We start from the raw sequence: 15,743 nt of genomic DNA, 5'->3' as shown, positions 1-15,743 counted from the left end.
CGTTAAGGAACATTTCTGAAAAATAATGAAATAAACTGAGATTTAAGTACAATTTTTAGATGAAATTTTGCCATTTATATGTGGTTCTAGAAACACATCCACCGTGACCAATGAGGGTTTCCTGTACTGACTTTCATGCTGACAAGAACCAATAGAGAAAGTAACAGACAAGAGATTCTTATTTTTCTAGCTTTTGAAATGTGTGTGGATCCTGAAAAAATGAGGAAGAACGGCTCTTGAGCAAGAAGGGGGTTTTGCGCAAAAAGGAGCTGCCTACACTCCTCTTGCGCAAAAAAGGGCCCTTAATTATGCAAATGAAGCATGGCCATATGCTAATCCATGCTTCATTTGCATAAGCTTTTGCACAAGAGAGGTGCAGTATAGACGTAGCCTGAGTGTATGGACTTGGCAAAGTCACAAATTTTCTAGAGAAGAAGGATTACCCAGCAATTAGAGAACTAGCTAGCATAGGTCTTAGGAGACCTGTGTCTAAGTCCATGCTCCACTAAACATTTACAGTGTGGCTCTGAAATCAGTGGACGTTAGAAGCCTAATTAGCTTACTTCCTATGCCTTCCGTTCCCCACATTTAGGGTTATAGTGCTGTCCTACCTCACAGGGGTGTTTTATGGATGAGTACATTGCATACAGCATGATGCTCAGACACTATACTATTGGGAGTACTTGAATTCTATACCTCTCTTGCTCCTTCTACAGAATGGGGATAGTAACCTTCTAGATATGAATTAATTTTTAATATCTGTGAAACATTTTAGAGATGAAAAACACCATTAGAGCTGGGAGAGTCTTTCAAATGGAAGTACAGAAGACTATCTGGTTCAAGTTTAATTCATTTGAGGACTTAAGGGGGTTGTTTGGGTTTTTTTTAACTGATCCCATATTCCAGCCATAGTTTTATTAAGGTTTATGATCTTGAGATAATGTGGGGGTATCAGAGGGAAAGCATGCAAAACAGAACAGCTCCTTATGTTTCCTCCCCATGCAAAGCAAAATCACGTATTCTTACAAAGTGCAACTGTGGAGTTCTGAGTAGCAGTTTCACCTTCTATTCTATCCAGTCCTGTTCACAATATTCTATAGTGCTGACCATCATGAAACCTAAACCCCTTTGTAATAAAGAGACCTTGCTCAGACAACAAAGATCCAAAAAGATCCCTTAACAGAATTACACAGTTTAAAAATGAGATATATATTAGTATATAAGAACATAAGAATGACCATACTGGGTCAGACCAAAGGTCCATCCAGCCCAGTATCCTGTCTGCTGACAGTGGCCAATGCCAGGTGTCCCAGAGGGAGTGAATCAAACAAGTAATGATCAAGTGATCTCTCTCCTGCCATCCATCTCTACCCTCTGACAAACAGAAGCTAGGGACACCATTCCTTACCCATACTGGCTAATAGCCATTTATGGACTTAACCTCCATGAATTTATCTAGTTCTCTTTTAAACCCTGTTATAGTCCTAGCCTTCACAACCTCCTCAGGCAAGAAGTTCCACAGATTGAGAATGCGCTGTGTGAAGAAGAACTTCCTGTTATTTGTTTTAAACCTGCTGCCCATTAGTTTCATTTGGCGGGCCTTAGTTCTTATATTATAGGAACAAGTAAATAACTTTTCCTTATTCACTTTCTCCACACCACTCATGATTTTATAAACCCCTATCATATCCCCCCCTTATTCTCCTCTTTTCCAAGCTGAAAAGTCCCAGTTTCTATAATCTCTTCTCATATGGGACCTATTCCAAACCTCTAATCATTTTAGATGCCCTTCTCTGAACCTTTTCTAATGCCAGTATATCTTTTTTGAGATGAGGAGACTACGTCTGTATGCAGTATTCAAGATGTGGGCGTACCATGGATTTATATAAGGGCAATAAGATATTCTCTGTCTTATTCTCTATCCCTTTTTTAATGGTTCCTAACATCCTGTTTACTTTTTTGACCGCCACTGCACACTGTGTGGACATCTTCAGAGAACTATCCACAATGACTCCAAGATTTCTTTCCTGAATAGTTTGTAGCTAAATTAGCCCCCATCATATTATATATATAGTTGGGGTTATTTTTTCCAATGTGCATTACTTTACATTTATCCACATTACATTTCATTTGCCATTTTGTTGCCCAGTCACTTAATTTGGTGAGATCTTTTTGAAGTTCTTCACAGTCTGCTATGTTGTTAGCTATGTTCACACTCATAGTGCTGGAATGCAGGCGGAAGCATTCAAACAAACACTCACCTACTTGCCATTCAGGGTGTGTTTGCCTGCCAATACTGGCCAGAAAACCAATGGACTGCAATCAGTAACACAGAATAATGGGGCCATTTCATCCATTCAAAGGTAAAGTTTGTAGTTCCTCACCTAGTCTACCCCTACTGAAGCTTTCCTGAAGCACCAATCCAGCAGCTGCCCCAGTTTGAGAGCAGGTCTCCAGTACAAAATCTATGCAGAACTTCACTCTTGAGGCGGGTTTCGTGCTGGATCTTTGCTCTGCAGGGAAATTTCTCTAACCAGGTAGATGGAGTGATTTGCTCAATCCAGATGTCTGAGAATCTAGTTCAGCACGTTGTCTGCAAGACAAGTTTGTGCCTGGCACCACAGCACAACTGCCAAGGAATCCAAAGCCCAGTGCCCACGGAGGTGTCAACCGCCTGCCCACAGCTCAGCCATCACAGAGAATGGATTTATAGAGGAATGAAGAAGTGCCCAACCAGATTTTGAAAAGTATTTTTAAAAACAAACATTGAAGAAAGATACATTTTCGCTTTTAACGGAGGGGCCACAGACAAGAAGCAACTCCTCAACACTGCCCCATCACTGTCAATGCCCATCAAATTTTAAAAAAAGACTTTCTCCTTCATCTCCTGCTAAAACCTTTCCCTCCATTTGTGTTAATGCCAAAACTCCCCTTGGCTCAGGTGGGTGCAGGTTCAAATCCACTGTCCTTTACATGACTTGTGTAAATAAGTCCCTTCTGCACTACTCTAAACAATAATCCTGTAATATCAGGGTTTATTTCTTCTCACCGTTTAAGAAGTATATTCTGACACGACAGGCCTAAGGATCCCTTGGAGGGTTCTAGAAAATCGTATGGCGCTATTAAATCTTTATAGAGAAAACAGACTCGTCATCATATAGTTTTTAAAGCCCTGGTCATATTTTTCTTCTATAAATAGTAGATTCACATGTTCAGTTCCTCTGAAATCAGCTAAACTTGAGAACTGTGGCATTTCCCAGAAAATTAGTACTTGGGTGGACATTAGAGACTGATGTACATCATAAGTATGCTCTTCACAGAACAAGACTCACCAACACCAAACAGCACTACCCTCTGTCAGAACAGACACAAAGCCTGCAGACATATCTCTACTCCACTTACAATGATCAATAGCTCCCAGAGCAACCCACTTTTCCAGGTCAAGGGGTCCTACACATGCTTACCGCAACATGTGGTTAGCTCATTCAGGACATCAACTGCCCCCAATAGCAACTAGGTGGATGAAACCAGACAATCACTATACTCTCAAGTGAGAACTCAGACACAAACATGATAAAAGACAAAAATACCACATCACTCAATTGCGAAGGTTTTTTTTTATAAAACAATCATTCCATATCCAGCTCCTGAGAGTATGTCTAGACAGGGATAAAAACAAAAACCTTGCAGCTTGCCCAAGTCTCAGGTTCCCAGGATGAAAAACTGTCATGTGGGCATATGGCCTAAGGCTGGAGCCCAGCATCTACATAGCAATTTCTAGCCCCAAGCACAAGTCAGCTGACCCAAGCCAACTGCAGCCATCCTGTCATTCAAAGGGTAGGCATGAAAACATGCAAGTCTTGGCATGTCTAAAGAACACATGCCAGTTTCAGGTCTCTGCACACAACTGCACTAAATGAACACATGCCCAAAAATCTAAAATGTAAACCTATACTCCAAACCAGAGTACCACTAATCCCTGACTCAGGAAAACAAGTCTATTCTGGACAACACTGAAGCATATGCTTAAATTTACACGTGATTAAGTTGCACTGAAATTAAAGGAACTTAAGAACATTCCTAAAGTTAAGCACAAATTTAAGTGCTTTCCTAAACTGGGACTAAGAGTATGTGCATGACCTTCAGACAAATTAAGGGTGTGTCTAGACTATAGGGTTTTGTCAACAAATGTTGGCTTTTGTTGACAAAACTATTCCTGCGTCTACACTACCGCGGCGTTCTGTTAACAGTAAGTCGACAGAATGCAGCAGTTTTGTCGACAGTGGTAAACCTAATTTCACGAGGAATAACTCCTTTTTTCGAAAGTACTCTTTCGAGAAAAGGAACTATTGCATGGAAGGAGAGAATCTAGACTCTCTTTTGAAAAAGCGGCTTGCTTTTTCGACAATACTGATCGTAGTCTAGACACTCTTTTTCAACAGAGGCTTTGTCGACAGTATCTGTAGACAAAGCCTGTCGAAAAAGGCATGAAGTCTAGACGTAGCCTAAGAGTATGTGAGTGACTTGAGGAATACATGGTGTGCTCTTTGAAGCTCTGATCAAAGACAATAAAATTTCTTCTCCAAGAAACGTAGAAGACAGTGACTATAAGACTTGTTAGGTTTATCCACTTCTAGGACATACATGCTGTTTTAAGAACAGCATTTCAGTCTTTCTACAAGAGTATAATAGATTACCAATTTGAAAAGGTAGGGTTATTTCCTAACTATACTGTAGAAGCGTAATAGCAAGGCAAGACTGTGGACAACATAAAATGGAATATTTCTCTACCTAAAAGAGCTGTAAATGTACCTTACTTGATGTACCCACCTAATTAAAATGATAGAGGAATTCTGCAAATTTACTGTTGCAAATAAACTGTCCAGATTACATGAAGCTATTCCCATCTTATTCTGTCCTCAGTTGACTAGTCGCTTCCCCCTGCCCTTGCTGCCTCTATTAGATAAAGGCAGCAAGGGAGGAGTGGAAGAAGAGGGGGTACTTCAAAGCGGCAGCACCACTTGAAGCCTGGGGCCAGACCCCAGGCTCCACGAGGCACTGCTGCTTTGAAAAGCTGCATGCAGCCCGGGTCAAGCTGGGCTGTCCCCAGGCTGCACACATCATTTCAAAGTGGCAGCGTCGCGTAGAGCCTGGGATCAGCTGGGGACTCCACAGCTGAACCCGGGCTCAGTGTGACGCTGCCACTTTGAAATGCTGCAGGGAGTCCAGCATCAGGCTCCTCGCAGCATTTCAAAGTGGCAGTGCCGCATGGAGCCTGGGATTGGGGGGAGTCCCCTGCTGACCCTGGGCTCCATGCGGTGCTTTCGCCTTTTAGGTGTACAACAGCCCTAAGGCTGTTGCTACACTTTAAAGACGGAGGCACCCTATCGACTAATCAAATGGTCAATGCAAAATGCATCAATTATTCAATTAGTCAGTTAGTCAATACTTAACATCCTGAGTCCTCAGACTCAACATGCATGTCTCACAAAGTGGAATATTTGATATGTTCTAAGGTCTTCCAGCAATTTTTGCTAAAATTTTCATCTGTAGATGTTCAGCAATGTGAGGGTATGTCTACACTGTCACCCTAGTTCGAACTAGGGAGGCTAATGTAGGCATTCGAACTTGCAAATGAAGCCCGGGATTTAAATATTCCGGGCTTCATTTGCATGCTCCCGGGCGCCACCATTTTTAAATGCCCCGTAGTTCGAACTACCTGCCTGAGGCTACATGCGGCACGGACTAGGTAGTTTGCATTAAAGCTCCTAATTCGAACTACCTTTAAACCTCCTTGCAGGAGGAATAATGTTAATTTGAATTAGGAGCTTTAATGCGAACTACCTAGTCCGTGCCACGTGTAGCCGCAGGCAGGTAGTTCAAACTACGGGGCATTTAAAAATGGCGGTGCCCGGGGACATGCAAATAAAGCCCGGGATATTTAAATCCCGGGCTTCATTTGCAAGTTCGAATGCCTACATTAGCCTCCCTAGTTCGAACTAGGGTGGCAGTGTAGACATACCCTAAGTGACTACACAAGCTGCAGAGCAATGAGGACTCTGGTCCCCTTTGTGTACAAGCACAACAGCAAGGAAAAGGAAAAGGGCCTGTAAATTATATAACCTACTGTATTTAAGGTTCTCGGGTACCCATTCCCAGCCTAGAACTCTCCTTACAACCAGGAGCATGTTCACTAGCTGGCCCCTGCCCATGAATTTTGCTCCCTGTGGTGGTTCACTATGGATTTGGCAGTCTTTGGCATATGTTTCTGGCTATATTACCGTGAAGGAGTCACTGGCTGGTGGATGCACCAGACGCTCTATAAAGTTCATCTTTGTAAGATATCAGAGGAGATATGGCAAGATAGTAGCAGAGCCTGGCCTCGAGGACTGGCCTCCTAAATTCCAGTCCAGAGTCTTACTCACTAAACCAAACAATTTCTCCATTTGGAGAGAAATCTTTTTCCTGGATTACCACATGTCATTTGGCTTGGCAATGGGAATGGGAATAGCAAGGATGGGAGGAAGAAAAGAATCTTTGTGGCACACTACACAGAATCAACACCAGCCTATGGAACAGACTGGTTTCCACAGCCCCAGTACATCCAGCAAAAATGACTAGCCACATGATCTAGATCTCAGACCACACCAAACCATCCACCATAAAGGGATGTGCAAGAATCCCTAGCTAAGCTGGATCCATGCACCTCATGAAGAGGCCCCTGGCATTATGCCCCCCTCATGAAATGGAGCTACTGAGAATCTACTGCCCAGGGCCCCTCCACACAGGCAGAAGTGGGAACAGGACTAGCTGTTTATTGGCAATGACCATCAGTATGCATGCTGTGGCTGGCAAAGGAATGAAAAAGAGCCATGTGCCCATTTTGACAGCTTAATGGAGGGTCATGACAGAGCTGATTCACACAAATGAACAAGCAGAGAGAAATTCTTTCTAAGAAGCTATTTTGCTTTAGGAAAGAGCCACAACATGATTCTAAGATGGAATTTGCAGACATCCTGGCAGACACTGTGACCACTCTGCACTCTTGTAACTAGTTCACTGTCACAGTGATTGCCTCCAAGGATAAAAGCTGTTCTGTTGCACGCCTTCGCTGCAGTATCTGAGTTTGTGATCTGGAACCAGCTAGATCAGTTATGCAACTCAGGCAGAAAAGCACTTAAGAGTTAATGTATTTAGGAAAATGACAGAACGAAGCCCAACTGAGCTAGAATGTTTTATCCTCCCGGAGGTGGTGGGGGTGGATTTTCAACTTTGCCAATCAGCTGCAGAAAGAATTCAAGCTTCCTAAGCTGAGTGAGCCATAGCCTGTCTGGTCTTCACTGAAAACTGATCTAAACATCCCCAAAACAATTTACCCAGAGATTAGAAAACAACAAGGAAGAATGCTGACAAATACAGTCATGCTGTAGAAAGAATACAGCCAATGCAGATCAGCAAGTCTTATGGCAAGTGAGTCATGTTAAATCAGGATACTCCAGTTTCAACTAATGAATCACACAGTTTAAAAGACAGATGTCAGGAAAAAAAAGGTTCTTGTAAGGGTTTAAAAAATACCACGTTTATGTCTGAAAAAATGGGCTGTATGTGAAGAGTATTCAAGGCGGCTCCATTTATTTCTATTGGGGGCTACTTGGCAAATTTGGCTTCGTTTAAACTCTCTCCATGTTGGAAACTTGGCCTTACGAGTGACTGACTTTAACTGAGAAGTGTCTGCAGACATTATAATTTGGTTGTACATGGGAAAATCCTATGTGTGTCTTTAAATCTAACAGCACTCTGCGGCAGCCACAGCACTCACAGAAGGGCTGCCTCTCACAGAGCTCTATATAGCTCTAAAACTTGTCTCTTTCATGAAGAGAAGGTAGTCCAGTCAAAGACATTATCTCACCCGTCCTGTCTCTCCCTCAGAGTTATTCAACAGCAGCAACATGTTCCAAACAGTTTTTACACTTTCCACGCCCTTGTCCTATTTCTGACCCCAAACATTAATCCACCTAGTGAAGGAAAATACCCTAAAATAAAGCCACTAATGGTGTCCAGATTCTACATATTAAGACCAGAAGGGACCAGCACGATTATACAGTCCTAGAACTGGAAGTGACCTTGAGAGGTTTTCGAATCCTGTTCTCTGCACTCAAGGCAGGACTGAGCATCATAATGTTGTCCTACCTCCTGTATAACACAATCATAGAACCTCACTCCATAATATCTGCATTCTGTTTGCACTTTTCAAAAGATATCCAAGTCTTGAATTAAGACTCCATATAATGGAGACTTCACCACATCTCTCTGTAATTCTTTTATTGATTAAGTCATCTTCACTGTTAAAATCTGCCCCTCATTTTTAAGTCTGAACTTGTCCAATTTTTTCCATCTTTTTTTTCTGGAGGCGAATGCCAATGTACAACAGTTGTATATGTCTTAGAAATGTCAAAAGACCAACACTTCCAAAATGGCCTCTAATTCTGAATATCTTTTTAGCTGTCCAACCTGAGACACACAGAGACCAATGTTCAGAGGTGCTAAGCAACCGAAACTCTGGAGGTCAGAGGGTCAGAGATGCTTGTCACCCCGGGCTGAGACCTCTAGGGGATGATTTTCTGAGTCCACTTTTGGAAATATTTTGCTAGGTTCTCTCACCTCTAATTTTCCCCTTCCCCCAGTGCATGGCTTACAAATACTTCTAAATGTTAATTGACCGAGAAACCTATTTAATTCAACTGCCAAGATAAGTGGTCAAAATGCCATGTCTCCTTCAAAGCTCAGAAGTTGTCATAGTGAGGCATGAAACTGAATCCTTGTACAGTGAAACACAGAGTAATAAGAGATAGTGAAATCAGAGTTCAAAGCACCATACATAGGTATTTTCATTTTCCAAGCTGTGAACCAGAGTATGGCTGGTCAATGCATAGATGTCCAAGGAGGCAGTGGAGGGGAGTGTGAACAGGGAGCAGCCTGTGCTCAGAGTCTGGTACAAGTATAGTCTCTGCACTTAAGAGTATAGGGACTACTTGTTACTGATACTGCCCAGAGCACAAGCCATCCTAAAAGGGGCAGGGCAGGACAGAATGAAAGCCACTCATGGAGTTTAAGCACAGAAGGATCCAGCAGTTCATCTTGTTTGACCTCCTTGACATCACAGGCACTAACATCTTCCAGCACCCGTGCATTGAACTTAGGACCATGGCAGTTTTGTGAAGTTCATGATGCACCTTGCTGAAAGGTGATGCAGGGGGCAGTATTCTCTTTTGCTCCATGTGATAGTGAGTAGGGGCAGGAGTTTTGGTTGGAGTGACACAACTTTGCATCACCTCAACGTGCTACCAAAATTTGCCTCACCCCAACATGAAGCATCAATTAAATGCCATTATCTGCCTCTTACCCTTTATACCATCTAAAAGACAGTATAGTCTTATTCCAATTAAAAAACACCTCTAAACCCTCAACTTCATTAGTTAGGTATTTCTTTTGCTCTCCTTTACCCTACAATGCCTGTGAGGTTCAGAGCTAAAAGGTCTATGCACAGCAAACATTTTTAGAACTCACAAACATGGAAACAATGTTGTCCTGGCAAAGTAAGTGCTATCGACAAAAGAAAATCCCAATGACTATGTAGCAAATTCTAAAAAAATCTCAGTACTTGTAACAGTTATAGGTAAACATTTGTAAGTATATAAAGTATAAGTCTATGGGTTTAATTTTCTTTTTTGTTTAGATAAATTGACTGGATATTTCTCCACTTCATAAATATGCATTCCTCTATACAGCATTAACCATTAGGGAAGGGCATTTCATAATGAAAGAGTTACCAGAAAACTCAAATTTTCTAGAAAATTTAACAAGTTTCCAGAAAAATATAATGTTGGGAAAGGGTCCATGGTGAAATCTTGGCACCAATGAAGTCAACAGCTAAACTCACAGAATAGTTTCAATGAACTTAAAAGGTGGTAAGTTCAAAATCAATACAAGGAGGTACTTCTTGACAGAATGTGCCATTAAACAGTAGGATTCACAGCCAGAGAAAGTTGTTGAGTCCAAGAACTGAGCAAGATTTTAAAAGGAATAGGATATTTATATTAATATCAAGATTATCCAGATCTTAATATCAATTTAAATATCCTGTTCCTTTTAAAAATCTTCCCCAGTTCTATATTTAATGAAAACAAAAGTTTTGGATATTAAATCTCATGCTTCATGGTTTACGGCAACCTCTAATGAGGAGAGATCAGGATGAGACAAAAGTGGAACAAATTATCCCTAACTACCTACCATGAGTTTCTTGTGCCTTTTTATACAGCACCTGGTACTAGCCATTATCAGAGACTGAATATGGGACTAGATGGAGTTTGAGTGTGATGTTGTGATCCTGCCAATTTCAGTGTTCCTTTTAGTTCAGTGGGACCAAAATTTTACTCCATATGTTTGAATGAAAGTAGAGATGTATTTAGAATGTCTTTGTAGCATAAAAAATGATTCAGCTAAAAAAAAAGCAAATGGATGTAAGGCAGTACACAATGAGCAACAAATAGGTTAATCAACGCTATTTTTGCCGTACTTAAATTCTTTTCCAGACAGTTGTAGATTTCCTATTTGTATGAAAAGCAGACAAGCCCCTGGGACTTGTATTAGTTTGCCAGCAACATGCTTCATAATATCTGCATCTCCCTTAGTGTTCTGTAGATCATCTCATAAAGCCAAGTTTACCATGTGCAAAAGGATTAGGAACTTAATGAAGCTCACTGAAAACCTATCACTTTTAGATTTGGTTTTCTCTTGTATTAATCTGATAGCATTAGGATACTTCCTTAGGTTCTTACCTACTTTTTTAATGCAGGCAAACTACCAACAACTTAGGAATTTTGGGTATCTCTGAATCTAGTCCTTGGGCTTTTCCTATTGTACAGAATTTGTTTCCTGAGTTTACCATACAGTATCTATACACATCTCCAATGTTTCCCAGTTTTGTTCTTTGCATACTACTGTACTGTATTAAATGCCTGAAAGATACTGAGAATCAAAGTGCATTGAGGGACTGTTAAAATTCCACTGAAGTCAATGGCAGACTTCCCACTGAATTTAATGAACTTTGGAGCACATTTACAAGACAACAATAATGCAATCCATGGCCTTGTAAAATAAAATCTACCTCACTAACGCAACTGGAATCATTTGCTTCCACATTCTTGTTGACATTCATTTAAATAATGTCCACATTTTCATTCATTAAGATCCCTGCAACAAGGCATCAGGCATGTACTCAAAAGCTTCTGAGTGCTCATTCTCAACCCACACATTGCCTAAGTTAAATTTGTCATGTTTTTTTAAACCCAGAACTCAGACATTTCTGAGTCAAAGTGGGAAGTAAAAATAAGTGAAGATCAGAATGCAGAAGACAAGCTCATGAGAATGGAAACTAAATGTCTAATCCAACAATGTTTAGTAACTACCTCTGCTCATACATGTTTGAATTTTGTGTTGACATTTTGAATATTTGTATATACAAACATGTCTTATTGCCTATGGACACAAGTCTACATAATATAAAAGAAATCCTGGTACATGCAGTGAGCCATGGATTGGATCTAGCCAACATCGTTTATGAATAAAGAACTCAGCTTTAAGTGGGTCCCTCAATTTTTTTGCTCAGACTGAAACAGTGTCATTTTAAAAAGGCAAGGTCTAAAGCAAGGGTCATCAAACTACCGTTCCGGAGCAGCATGCGGCTCTTTGGCTGCCCCCTCGTGGGCTGCTAAAAGTCCAGTGATGCAGCAGGTCTCAGGCAGGCTGCCTGCACATGGCCCCATGCCATTACCAGAAGTAGTGGGCTGCTAGTACATAGCCCGGGAACCCACCCATGAGAATTGTGGAAGCAGTGCTTGCAGGCATGGACAGCCCACAGAGACTTGCTGCCCAGTGTTCCCTGTAAGCTCCACGCTTGGGCGGCCACATAGGAGAGATTCAGATGCTGCTCAGCTGATTAGCAGAAGACTCACAGCGCCCACAGCTGGCAGCATGTGTTTCTATTGGTGGTGTACATTCACGTGTGCACACACAATATTTATTCTGCATGTGGATGGAAAAAGTTAGAGGGAACATTGCTGCTGCCCGCCTCCCTTCAAGGGCAGCAGCCAACCACTTCCAGAAGCCTTTCTGAGCCCTGCTGTGCGGTGGGCCGGGAGTTGTCTACTGTAAGCACCTCCTGACTAGAGCCTGCACTTCATCCCACATCCCACATCCAAAACCCCTACCCAGATCCCTCCTGCACAAATCAACTTTAAACATAACTTAGCATAAAGATAATAATCAATTCATTAAATATTACTGGGAATGGATCGGGGGGAGGTGGGAGACCTAAATAGATACAGTTTATTCCATCACCTGTTTTGTTTACAGTAACTCCTCACTTAAGATTGCTATGGAGAACATTATTTCATTCTTATATTGCTTATCTATTAAAGCACATGTTCATTTACAGTTGTGCAATGCTCCCATAGATCATCATTTGGCTGCCCACTTTGTCCACTATTTGCAGTATTTTCTGGAAAAGCTGCCTGTCCTTGTGTGGGGCTGGAACCCGTCAGCTCCCCTAAGTTCCCTGCAAGGTATGCAGTGGGCAGCTGCAGTCCAGCTGCTCCTCCTCACATTGCTGTGCTGCTCCTGACCTCTGTCTTGGAGCTGCTCTCAGGAGTCTCCTGCTTGCTATGCAGGGGCAGGAGGGAAGGAAATGGGGTGACAGTGTGAGGATGCCCCCCATCAATCCCCCACACTATACCTCATCTCTACAACACAGGACATCACAGCTACAGAGTTCTGTGTCTGGACTTCCTGGTCTATTTACAAGGGCAGAGTACCTGAAGTGGGCTCAACATTCTTAAAGGAGCAATGCACTTCTCTGACGCGCTCTCTCACTCACACTCACACACACCCCTCTCTTGGCACTGTGCAATTCCTTCCAGCTGGACAGTGTGGGTTCATCATCATGTTTGGATTCTGCATGGAAATGATTACAGTCACTGGTGTGCATCTTTTATGTTTCCTCCCTCTTTGCCTCTATAGTGTCCATGCTGCCCCTAAAGTGTGAGGCTAAGTTAACATGTTAACTCTTGAAGGCTCAGCCAAGTGCTAACTCATCATTTAGTAGCAAAACTTTCCCTGGGAAATATTCCACCCTATGACTCCATCACCTCAACAAAACTTCACAATCATATTGCTGTGTACAGTATTTTAAAATAGTTTAAACCTTATACTGTGTGTGTGTGTGTGTGTGTGTGTGTGTGTGTGTGTGTGTGTGTGTGTGTGTGTGTGTGTGTGTGTGTATATATATATATGTAAGAGATATTTAAGAACAGGTTAGATAGACATCTGTCAGGGATGGTGTAGACGGAGCTTGGTCCTGCCTTGAGGGCAGGGAGCTGGACTCGATGACCTCTTGAGGTCCCTTCCAGTCCTATTATTCTATGATTCTATGATATATACTGCCTTTTGTCTTCTGGAAAAAATCCTGGACCCAACTCCCCCCATTTTCATTTAACTTTTGAGGAAATTGGATTTGCTAAACATTGTTTCACTTAAAGTGGCATTTTTTTCAGGTATACAACTTACTAAAACTTTAAGTGAGGAGTTACATATTTGTCAGAATTTGTCATCTACTGCATACCTGCTATCTTTATGCACATGTACAAGTAGCTTTGTGTGTGATGCAGCTCTCAAAATATTTTGGTTAAAGACAAAAACATATGACTCTTCTTTGAAAAGTTGCCAACCCCTGGCCTAAAGGCTTTTAACTGCAAATACTACCCTAGGCTATGTCTAGACTGCAAGCCTCTTTCGAAAGAGAGCGTCTAGACTGCACGCGGAACTTTCGAAAGAGCAAGCCGCTTTTTTGAAAGAAAGCACCCAGTGAGTCTGGATGCTCTCTTTCGAAGAAGCCCTATTTACATTCAAGAACGCCTTCTTTCGAAAGAAGCACTTTCGAAAGAAGGCGTTCTTCCTCGTGAAATGAGGTTTACCGCCGTCGAAAGAAAAGCCGCGTTCTTTCGATTTAATTTCGAAAGAATGCGGCTGCAGTCTAGACGCAGGTGAAGTTTTTTCGGAAAAAGGCTACTTTTCCCGAAAAAACCCCTGAGTCTGGACACAGCCCTAGTGATTTGCTTCACGTGAATACAGTGGTTTTCAACATTTTTCATTTGCAGCCACCTAAAACTTTTCAAATGGAGGTGTGGATCCCTTTGGAAATCTTATACATAGACTGTAGACCCCCAGTAACTGTGAAGGTTCATCGATTAACCATGTACACGGTTACAGGTTCACATCCCTAGTACTGGTTTGGATTTTAGAGCTGAGCAGTAAAAATACCTCAATATTCTGATAGACTAACAGCTTTATTGGAGCATACGCTTTCGTGGGCAAAGACCCACTTTGTCAGATTCATCTGTTAGTCTATAAGGGTGTGTCTAGACTACAGGGTTTTGTCGACAAAAGTAGACTTTTGTCGACAAAACTATACCTGCATCTACACTACCGACATAACATCAACAGAACTCGGCAGTTTTGTCGATGGTGGTAAACCTCATTCTATGAGGAATAACGCCTTTTGTCGACAGAGTTCTGTTGACAGAAGGCGTTATTGCATCTACATTGTCCTTTGCGTCTTGCTTTGTTGACAGAACTGGATGTGGTCTAGACGCTCTTTGTTGACAGAAGCTTTGTCGACAGTATCTATTGACAAAGCCTCTGTCGACAAAAGCCTGTAGTCTAGACATACCCTAAGGTGCCACAGGACTTCTCGTTGTTTATGCAGATTCAGACTAACACAGCTACCCCTCTGATATCAATATTCTAAGAAGATGTTTAAACCCAGGTAGCAGCATCACTCCTTTCTCTAATTCTAATTCAAGTCACTAATTCTGGTGCGGGATAACGGCTTAACCCAGTCAACATTCTATGCAAAGCCATACCAAAATGATACACATTGGTTTAGCCCTGTAAAATAAAGCTACCTCTCATCTCCACAAGTAAGTCAACATAGTTAAAATAGCATAGCTACCCCATACAGTAAACTTAATGATATTTAGGATAGAGGCAAGTTTTTTTATTAGCCAACATATATATTATAACTTGTCAAAGATTGTGGTTTGCTTTGATTTCTTGGTGGATTTAACTGAGACCACATGAAAAGATCCTGTATCTTCTACAGCTCTTTACATTTGAATAATGTAAGGCAGCATGCTTCAATGCAAAAAGCCAAGCACAATGTGCCAAGAATAAAAGTGCTGCCAATGTAACATAAAAAGTTACTTCTCTTCTAATACTGCAATTAATATTTTAAATGGGAATCCTTCTTCTGAAGTCATTCATCAGTAAAAAGGAAACATGTGCAACCATAATTTACTAATACTGTGGTTTTAGGCTGCTAGCAAATAATCATCATTGTGGTTAAGTATCTATAAAATGAGGAAATTCAATACCCTTGAATGGAAGGCATAGATAGAACGGAGCTTGAAAGGAATAGAAGACAAAGATGTTTACGAAATTCTCCACATAAACTATTGGCCCTGATTCTCCTCTCACTTGCATAGTTAAAATCAGGAAAGACTTTGCTGACAACAGTGAGGTTAAGCCATTTTAAAACGGGTGTAAATGAGAGGATCAGCCCCATAAATGTGTAATATTTTTGGGAGGGTAGAAAAAACAGGAGAACTTTGATCCTACTGTACCAAAAA

At 41.5% G+C, this 15,743-nt stretch overlaps 1 protein-coding gene across 3 annotated transcripts in view; it reads right to left on the bottom strand.

Moving 5' to 3' along the window:
* NOX4 (NADPH oxidase 4) overlaps positions 1 to 15,743 on the bottom strand; it is a 183,726-nt gene that overhangs the window by 99,102 nt on the left and 68,881 nt on the right. The window lies entirely within an intron of this gene.

Source organism: Pelodiscus sinensis, chromosome 1 (genome assembly GCF_052426305.1).
Source record: "Pelodiscus sinensis isolate ZL-2025 chromosome 1, ASM5242630v1, whole genome shotgun sequence".
NCBI lineage: Eukaryota > Metazoa > Chordata > Testudines > Trionychidae > Pelodiscus > Pelodiscus sinensis.
This window is presented reverse-complemented; position numbering and strand designations above follow the sequence as displayed.